We start from the raw sequence: 9,812 nt of genomic DNA, 5'->3' as shown, positions 1-9,812 counted from the left end.
GCAAAGCAAAGACCTGGTGTGCATCCTTGTACTGTACAATTGCATCCCCGAGTCCCTGCACCCCTCCTTCCCCGCCAGGGCTAGCGTGCAGCTTTTCTACCGTTACTTAATGCATGCCAAGCAGCAGTAGCTCCAGGTTTTGAGGGATCTGAAGGGTTCCCTTTAAGACAAAGAATACAAAATTACAAATTCAAAATTTAGGTATAAAAATGAAGTGGAATAAATAGAAAACAGTTACAAACATGGTATGAGTAGTCCACACCAATTAAAAGACAGAGATTGTCAGTGGATAAAAAAATAAGACCCAACCATCTGTTGTCTACAAGAAATCCACTTTAAATATAAAGACATAGATAAATTAAAAGAGGTGGAGAAAGCTATGCCATGCTAACACTAACCAAAAAAAGCTGGAGTAGCTATATTAATTCAGGCAAAGAAGACTTCAGAACAAGGAAATTTATCAGGGATAAAGAGAGGGCATTACATAGTGCTAAAGGGGTCAGTTCTCCAGGAAAACATAACAATAACTATGTTATTAATTATAAATAAATTAAATAATAATAATTAATATTAATGTGTATGCACCTAAGAACATCAAAATACATGAGGCAAAAACTGATAGAACTACAAGAAAAATAGATAAACCACTATTATACCTGAAGACTTCAACACCACTTTTTCAGTAGTGAACAGATCCAGCAGGCAGATAATGAGCAAGCATATAGTTGAACTGAACAACAACATCAATCAACTTGATCTAATTGACATTGATACAATACTTCATCCAACAACAGCAGAATACAGATTCTTCTCAAGTTCGCATGAAACATTCACCAAGATAGACCACATTCCAGGTCTTAAAACACACCTTAACCAATTTAAAAGAATAGAAATCATAGAGTATGTTCTCAGATCAAAATGGAATTAAACTAGAAATCAATAACAGCTGATGAAAGAAATTGAAAAGATTTGAATAAATGGAGAGATATTCCATGTCTGTGGATAGGAAGAACCAATATTGTTAAGATGTCATTTCTTCCCAATGTGATCTATAGATTAAACACAATTCCAATCAAAATCCCAGCATGCTATTTTGTGGATATCAACAAACTGATTCTAGAGTTTATATGAAAAGGTAAGAGACCCAGAATAGCCAATACAATCTTGAAGAAAAATAACAAAGTTGGAGAACTGACACTATTGGACTTTAGAACTTACTATAAAGCTGCAAGAAGCAAAACAGCATGATATCATAGTGAAAGAATAGAAACAGATCAATGGAACAGAATAGAGTCTAGAAATAGAAATAGACCTATACAAATGTACAAAATTGATCTTTGACAAAAGGGCAAAGGAAAGTCAATGGAGAAAGGATCGTCTTTTCAAAAAATGATACTGGAATAATTGGACATCCATTTGCAAAAAAAGAAAAAAATGACTCTGAACGCAGATCTTACACCTTTCACAAAAATTAATTCGAAGTGGATCATAAACACAAATGTAAAATGCGAAACTATAAAACTTCTATAAGGAAACATAGGAGAAAATCTAGGTGATCTTGGATTTGGCAATGACTTTTTAGACACAGCACCCAAAGCATGATCCATGAAAGAAAAAATTTATAAGTTGGACTTTATTAAAATTAAAAACTTGTGTTTTGCAAAAGACTGTTAAGAGAATGCAAAGACAAGCCACAGACTGGGAGAAACTATTTGCAAAACACACATCTGATGAAGGACTTTTATCCAAAATATACAAAACTCAATAGTAAGAAAACAAACAACACAGTTAAAAAATGGGCAAAAGATCTGAACAGGTACCTCACCAAAGAAGATCTACAGATGGGAAGTAAGCAAATGAAAGGATGTTCAACCTCATTTGCCGTTAGGGAATTATAAATTAAAACAATGAATTACTTCTACACACCTTTTAGAATGGCTAAAATCCAAAAAAGCTGACAATGTTAAATGCTGATGAAGATACAGAGCAACAGACACTCTCATTTATTGCTAGTGGGAATGCAAAATGATACAGCCATTTTGGAAGACAGTCGGGCAGTTTTTTACGAAGCTAAACATAGTCTTACCATACAATCCAGCAATCGTGCTCCTACGTGTTTACCCAACTGATTTGAAAACTTACCTGTGCACAAACACCTGCATGTAAATGTTTATAGCAGCTTTGTTCACCAAAACTGGAAGCAGCCAAGATGTCCTTCAATAGGTGAATGAAGGATTAGACTGTGGCGCATCCGTACAGTGGTATCTCTAAGACAAAGCATTGCAAGCTGGATCTGCAAGATGCAAGCGATGTTTGTTGCCACAGGGTGGTGGTTACTCAAGCTCTTGACCTGTTTGAAATCTCCCTTAGGACTTGTTCACAAAATAAAATTCAAATCAGATACTACACTCCTTCTGCCAGCACACTGAAAGATACTCTATTCTTTTTGAAAGGGTTAGATTTCTCACCACATGATCCCTACTAAAAAACGTAGTCGTATCTGGGCCAGGCTGAATCTCAGAAACAAATTTAGGGGAAACACATGCCCCGGTTTGCCTGGGATATCCCCACTTTACACCTGTTGTCCCATGCAATTAATAGCAGCGCTTTTACTTTCAAAAGTGAACAGTTGGGACAAAATGGAACCTCATCAATTATCCCCCCAGTGGATCACCTTGCGGCACTCCAGCTTTTTACATCTTGATTTAATGAAATTTCCATCTTTCACATAGTTTATGATATGAGTCGGTGATTTGATTGCTTTGCCCAAAAATCAGATGTCTTTTTCCAAGACATCTGTTTTTTTGTGTGTGTGAGGAAGGTCAGCCCTGAGCTAACATCCATGCTAATCCTCCTCTTTTTGCTGAGGAAGACCGGCTCTGCGCTAACATCTATTGCCAATCCTCCTCCTTTTTTTTTCCCCCAAAGCCCCAGTAGATAGGTGTATGTCACAGCTGCACATCCTTCTGGTTGCTGTATGTGGGACGCGGCCTCAGCATGGCCGAAGAAGGGGTGCGTTGGTACACGCCCAGGATCTGAACCCGGGCCACCAGCAGCGGAGCGCACGCACTTAACCGCTAAGCCACGGGGCCGGCCCCCCAAGACATCTGTTTTAATTAGACCCGCCCTAACGGGGGGACTTTTTTTGTTTGCTTGTTTTGCTTTGTTTAATGCAAAAACTTCTAACTTGAAGGGTAAGCGCTGTGTTTTGGAGTCTGAAAGATGGGAAAAACAAACTTATTCTTCCTCCTGCAAGTCATGTTCATTGCCACAAGGTGGTGGTTTGCTCAAGGGAAACTTTCCTGTGATCCAGATTGGACGCCAGGAACATTTTCTTTATGAAAACACCTCAGAACTGGGCTGTGATTGTAAAACAGGAATGGACCTATGCACTTTATGAGCAAATCGCAAACCAAAGCAGGCTGTGGATTTCCCCAGATAACTTCCAGTTTTTTGTGTTGGGTGGTAAGAATCTATGCATATATCTTTGTCTGGGCTGACACCTTTCTGCTTCCAGACATCATGTTTTCTTTTTCCACAAGTAACAGCGTGTCCCTACTGTGACCTGCTCTGAAGAAGGCAGCCGGGCTCACAGAGCTGGGAGCTTTAGGGTCTAACAGGCTTGGATGAGGCCCCGGACCCATCACCTACTACCTGTGTGAGCTTCTTACCTGGGTGAGTTCCTTCAACTTCCTTAGCCTCGGTTTCTTCATCTTTAAAATGGGGAGGATAATACCCACCTTCCAGGAATGCTATGGAAAGAGATAATGTTTTCAAAGTTTCTTGACTGGAAAGCCATTGTTGTTGTTAAAGTATCAGGCTCTCTTTTCACTGTATAGGGTCATTGCCGTGAGGCACCTTCCCAGGCAAGGACCACAGTGGCCACCCCCACCCCATGCAGGCCAGATGGAGCCAGTTGACTAGTTTCCCTCAGTCTGGGTGGAAGTGATGAGGGTTGCTTCTGGGCCCAAGTGGTGAAGTGTCAGATGTGGAATCCTCCACACTCTGCCTCCATCTGCCAGCTTGATGCTACCAGGATGGCTTTAATGACTAGAAGTTTTAAAATTTTGATGAAATTTAATTTATCAACTTTTTATTCTATGTTTATTGTCTTTTTTGCCCTGCCTAAGAAATCTTTTCCTAAGGAACCTTTGCCCACCCCCAGGTCATGAAGATATTCCCCTTATTTTCTTCCAGGAATTATAAAATAGTTATAATACTAGCAATTATTTTTAAGAATTATAATGAAAGAAATTATTAACATTTACGTTTAGGGGGCCAGCCCGATGGCGTGGTGTTTGAGTTCACACGCTGTGCTTCAGTGGCCCTGGGTTTGTGGGTCCAAATCCCAGGTGCGCACCTACGCACTGCTCATCAAGCTGTGCTGTGGCAGCATCCCACATACAAAAAATAGAGGAGGATGGGCATGGATGTCAGCTCAGGGCCGATCTTCCTCAGCAAAAAGAGGAAGATTGGCAACAGACGGTAGCTCAGGGTCAATCTTCCTCAAAAAAAAAAAAAACATTTAGGCCTCTGATGCATCTCAAATTCATTTTTTAATTGAAATTTTTATTGAAATATTGTAGATTCATACAGTTGTAAGAATAACACAGAGAAATCCTTTGTACACTTTGCCCAGTTTCCCCCAATGGTAACATTTTGCAAAACTATAGTATAATGTCACAACCAGGACATTGACATTGATACAATTCACCCATCACAGTCAGATTTCCCCAGTTTTTGTTGTACCTGTGTGTGTGTGTGTATTAAGTTCTATCAAATTTTATCAGTTGTGTAGGTTTGTTTATCCACCACCATAGTCAAGATGCTGAACGCAAAGATCCTTTGTGTTGTCCTTTATAACCATGCCTACCTCCCTCATGCATATCTCCCCCATCCCAATCCCTAACCTTTGGCAACCACTGTTCTGTCCTCCATTTCTAAAATTTTATTGCTTTTCTTCACTCAGCATAATTCCCTGGAGATTCATCTCTGTTGTTGCATGTATCAATATCTTGTTCCTTTTTATTGCTGCATATTCCACAGTATGGGTGTACCACAGTTTGTTTCACATTAATTTTTGTGTGGGATGTGAGCTAGGAGACAAAGTTCATTATTTTCCATATGGATTTCTGTTTGCATCAGCACCATTTGTTGAAAAGACTTTGCTTTACTCCATTGGATTGCTTTGGCACCTTTGTCGAGTATCAGCTGGTTGTAAATGTGAGTTTCTTTCAGGACTCTCTAGGCTGTTCCACTGCTCTGTTTGTCTGTTCTTTTAGCAGTACTTTACTGTCTTTTTTTCTGTAGTTGTGTAGTGTTAGGGACTGAATGTTTGTGTCCCCTCAAAATTCACGTGTTGAAACCCTAATCCTAATGTGATGGTATTTGGAGGTGGGGCATTTGGGAGGTAATTAGATCCTGAGGGTGAAGCCCTCATGAATGGGATTAGTGCCTTTATAAGGAGACGCCAGAGAGCCAGCTAGCTCTCTGCCATGTGAGGACAGAAGTCAGCTGTCTGCCACCCAGAAGAGGGCCTTCACCAGAACCCAACCATGCTGGCCCCATGACCTCTAACTTCCAGCCTCCAGAATTGTGAGAAACAAATGTCTGTGGTTGATAAGCCACCTCATTTATGGTATTTTATTATAGCAACCTGAGCTGACTAAGACATATAATAAGTCTTAAAATCAGGTCATCTAAGTCCTCCAACTTTGTTCTTCTTTTTCAAAATTACTTTGGCTATTCTAAGTCTTTTGATTTTCGTATAAATTTTAGGATGCTTTTCACTACTGTTTTTTTAAATCCTGTTGGAAATTTGATTAGGATTGCATTGAATCTAAAGATTAACTTGGAGAGAACTGACGTCTTAATAATATTGAGTCATCCAATCCATGAATATGGCATATCTTTCCATTTGTTTACTCTTTAATTTCAGCAATGTTTTATAGTTGTTGCACGTCATTTGTATTTTGTTTATTAATGCAATTGCTTTTATTTTTTTACTTCATTTCCAATTATGTGCTGCCAGCATAGAAATAGACTGATTTTTGTATATTGACTTTGTATTCCGAGACTTGTGAAACTCACTTACTAGTTTTAGTAGTTTTTTGTTGATTATGAGGCTAACTTTGAAAACACGAGCTAGTGAGCTACTACACGGAAGCAGCCTGTCTCCCTAGGCCTGCCAACCTGAATTGGACCATGTGGCATTTTCTTTGTGTTGTAGAAGTCACTGAGGGTTCCCATCAAACTGCTGATCTGGATTATGAGTCCCTGTAGGGCAAACTGTCCCAGCTACTTCCTAGGGACTCTTCTATCATGGAGTCTCGGGTTCCCAACATGAGCAAGACTAATGAGCCCCGCACTGCCCACCACTCAGCCTTGTTGAGAGGTTAGAGGAGATGGCAAGGAGACATTCTGCACGATGTCAAGGAGTCTGAGCACAGGTTCTTCCTGGCAGCGGATTTCTCCATGGCTCTCTCATGTTTCTGCACATTTTGCAAGCAGAGGCACTGACTGCCTTTGTTCCCAACTATATTTTCAGGAATGTTTATACAGTGAACAGCCTTGAAAGACAGAGATAATATCTCCTTCTAAAACAAAGGGCAGGTGTGCTTACGGCCTTGGCAAATAGAGATCACGTCTCCCTCTACGGTGAGCATACTTACTCTCCAGTGTAAAAGTTTTGGTTTCCCGAAGCTCAGGGTTCTTCTTCTGTAACACAACCCACTGCATGTGCAAGTGTACCTGGCCCTCTTTGCATTGTCCTATGGGAACTGAGCTTCAGAAAACCTGTGCAAAAACGCTTGTACCCTGGTTACTACTATTGCTGTGAGTAATAACCTATCCTTCATCTCCGACCCAGGAGTTTCATGTCTTCTGCCAGTATCCATCAAACTATGGAAGGATAACTTGTTAGCTTGCGAGTAGGATAAAATCTCAGACCCTCACAGCTTCTGACACCTCCCAAGAGATAATGAGCTTTATCCCTTCATTGTTTAGGTTTCCCTGGGAGATTAGAGAGCAGGACCCATTTCCTGTCTAACCTCCCATTGGAACAGAACTCCTTGCTCATTTATTTGGGCCAAGAAAAGAAGCTTTTGAGGCAGATCTGGATCTCAGTCAAGCCACAAAGACCTCATTACTTAGAGACTCTGCTCCTCCAATGTGTCCCCTGAAGCTTCCTGAATGACTGCCCCAGACGTCTGAGGGCTTAATGCTAAAAGGCCTTCTGGGATCTCTAAACTTCACTAGTATTTATCTCAAAGATTTGTGCTCATTTTGGAATACTACATGTGATATCCATATTTGTTTTAACGTAAAAATAATGTTTTAAAATTCTAATCATCAGGAACTTAAAATTTTTCTAACTGTCTTGTTTGTCCACAGGGGTGATATTGTTGGATATCAGAAAATTGGGCTAAATTGAAGTGAGCAAACTCTGCATTTCGGGTTCAAAATTCAGGCAATTTTTCTTTCTCTGACTTGGTATTACAATGTTTCAAATACCAAGACTCACGAAAACATGTGGCTAAAAATGATGATCATTTTTCCACTGTTTTGCAAGCTGGGGTTGGGTAATTATCAAGAAGAAATGCTTGAGATGCTGGTCTCGGGCTCCAAGTTGCAGAATGTCATTGAGGGTGTCTCCTGTCGAGAGGCCAGGCCACATTGTCCATGTGGCAGGGAATGGCTCTCACCCAAGCTCAGCTGATCAGCTCCAGAAAATGTTCATCAAAGGATTTTTTCAGTTAAAAAAGGTGTCTGATGCTTAAAACATTATTTTTTACCCTGTTTTCAGCAGTTTAACTATTATGTGCCTGCATGTAGTTTTCTTTGTGCTGACTCTTTTTGGAATTCACCAATCTCCTTGAATCTATGGATTTATATCTTTCACCAGTTTTGGAAAATTTTATGCCATTATCTCTCTGAATATTGCTTCAGTCCCATTCTCTCTCTTGTCTCCTGCTGGGACTCCAGTGATATGAACGCTGGACATTTGAATAATATATCCACACATCTTTTATGCTATTATCTCTTTTTCTCTCTACCTTTTTTTTTCTGTGCTTTAGTTTCAATGTATTTGTTTGATTTGTCTTCTAGTTCATTAATCCTGTGCTCAGCTGTGTTCAATCTGCTATTAAACTTATCCAATGAGTTCTTGACTTCAGTTATTATACTTCTTAAGTCCTAGAATGTTTATTTTATTTTTTTTGTAGATTCCACTTATCTGGTAACATTTTCTCTCCTTTCATCTATTTTCTCTATCTTTTCTGCCATTTTATTCAACATGTTAATCTAAGTGGGGATATTCTGAATTCTTAAAGTTTGACACATACAGTGAAAAGTGTAAAGTGCACAGCTTGCTGAGTTTTCTCATTTGTATATATTCGTGTAACTACCACCCACATCAAGATACATAATATTTCCAGCACTTCTTTCCCACTCAGTTATCACTCCCCTCACCCAAGAGATAACCACTATTCTGACTTCTGTCACCATCAATTAATTTTACTGTTTACTGGACTCCATATATGTTGTCTTTTGCATCTGGTTCCTTTCACTTAATATAGAGTCTGTGAGATTCATTTGTGTTTTTTATGCTTGAGTACTTATTCTTATTTGTTGCACTATAGTGTTCTCTTGTATGACTAAACCACAGTTTATTTATTTGTTCTTCAGTTCATACATATTTGGGTTGTCTCCAGTTTTTGGCTATTATGACTAAAGCTGCTATAAATATTCTTATACATGTCTTTTGGTTAACATATTTACTAATTTATCTTAGGTATATACTTAGAAGTAGAAATGGTGAGTCAGAAGGTAGGTGTATGTGTAGCTTTAGAAGAGTCTACTAAACAGCTTTTCAAAGCCAATTGTGCCAGTTATCAATTTATTACCTCTCAGCTCCAAATCTGTCCTCAATTACCTGCTCTGTGATAATGGAGCTGGATCCTGCAAACATTTCTCCTTTGCCATCTGGCACAATGTTAAGCTTTGTCAGTAGAAAGCCCTGGCAGCCACTGCAGGAGAAAGAGGCTTCTCTTCCTGGTTCTGAGGTGCTCACTTGGCAGGTTCCTGCAGCACATGGTTCCTGCACGTGTTGCAGCCAGAAATACACAATACGCCTCCATGAGCAGCTTCCTCCAATACCCCAGAAGTTGACTTTCCAATGCATTGCTTCTGTGGGAAGTTTTCCGCAACTTCCACGGTGTGGCAGCTTTCCATGTGTGGCTTCCCTCAGCACCCAAGAGGAATGCTTTCCAGTGAATTCCATCTGTGTGGAACTTCAGCGAACTTCATCATCCAGTGGATCATGGCTGCACTGTCTCCAACAAGGTACAGATCTCAGCCTGGTGGTAGAATGTGAGGGTCGGGACCTCGTATGTGTTTGTTCCTTCCTTGGGTGTTCTGCCTCAGCCCTAGATGCTGTACTCTATATCTGCTGTAACTGTATTCTTTGGAGTTCTCTTTTCCCCTTAGTCCCCTCTCATACTTAATAATTCTTTATATTAAAATTTCCTTGTCCAACTTACTGTGTGGTTTCCGTATCCTGAGTGAACTTTGGCTGATACGTGAATATACCATTTTACACCTCCACCAGCAAGGCAGAAGAGTTCCAGTTCCTCCACAATCAGTTATTTTAAAGTCCTGTCTGCTAACTCTAATATCTGAATGATCTGTGTGTTTGCTTCTATTGTCTGTTTTTTCTCTTGCTATCAATTATATTTTCATGCCTCTTCACCTGACTAGTTATTTTTCACTATATGCAGACATTGTATGTAAGAGGCATAGAGATTCCAGATGAT

This window comes from Diceros bicornis, chromosome 2, assembly GCF_020826845.1.
Source record: "Diceros bicornis minor isolate mBicDic1 chromosome 2, mDicBic1.mat.cur, whole genome shotgun sequence".
NCBI lineage: Eukaryota > Metazoa > Chordata > Mammalia > Perissodactyla > Rhinocerotidae > Diceros > Diceros bicornis.
Note: the sequence above shows the minus strand (reverse complement) of the source record.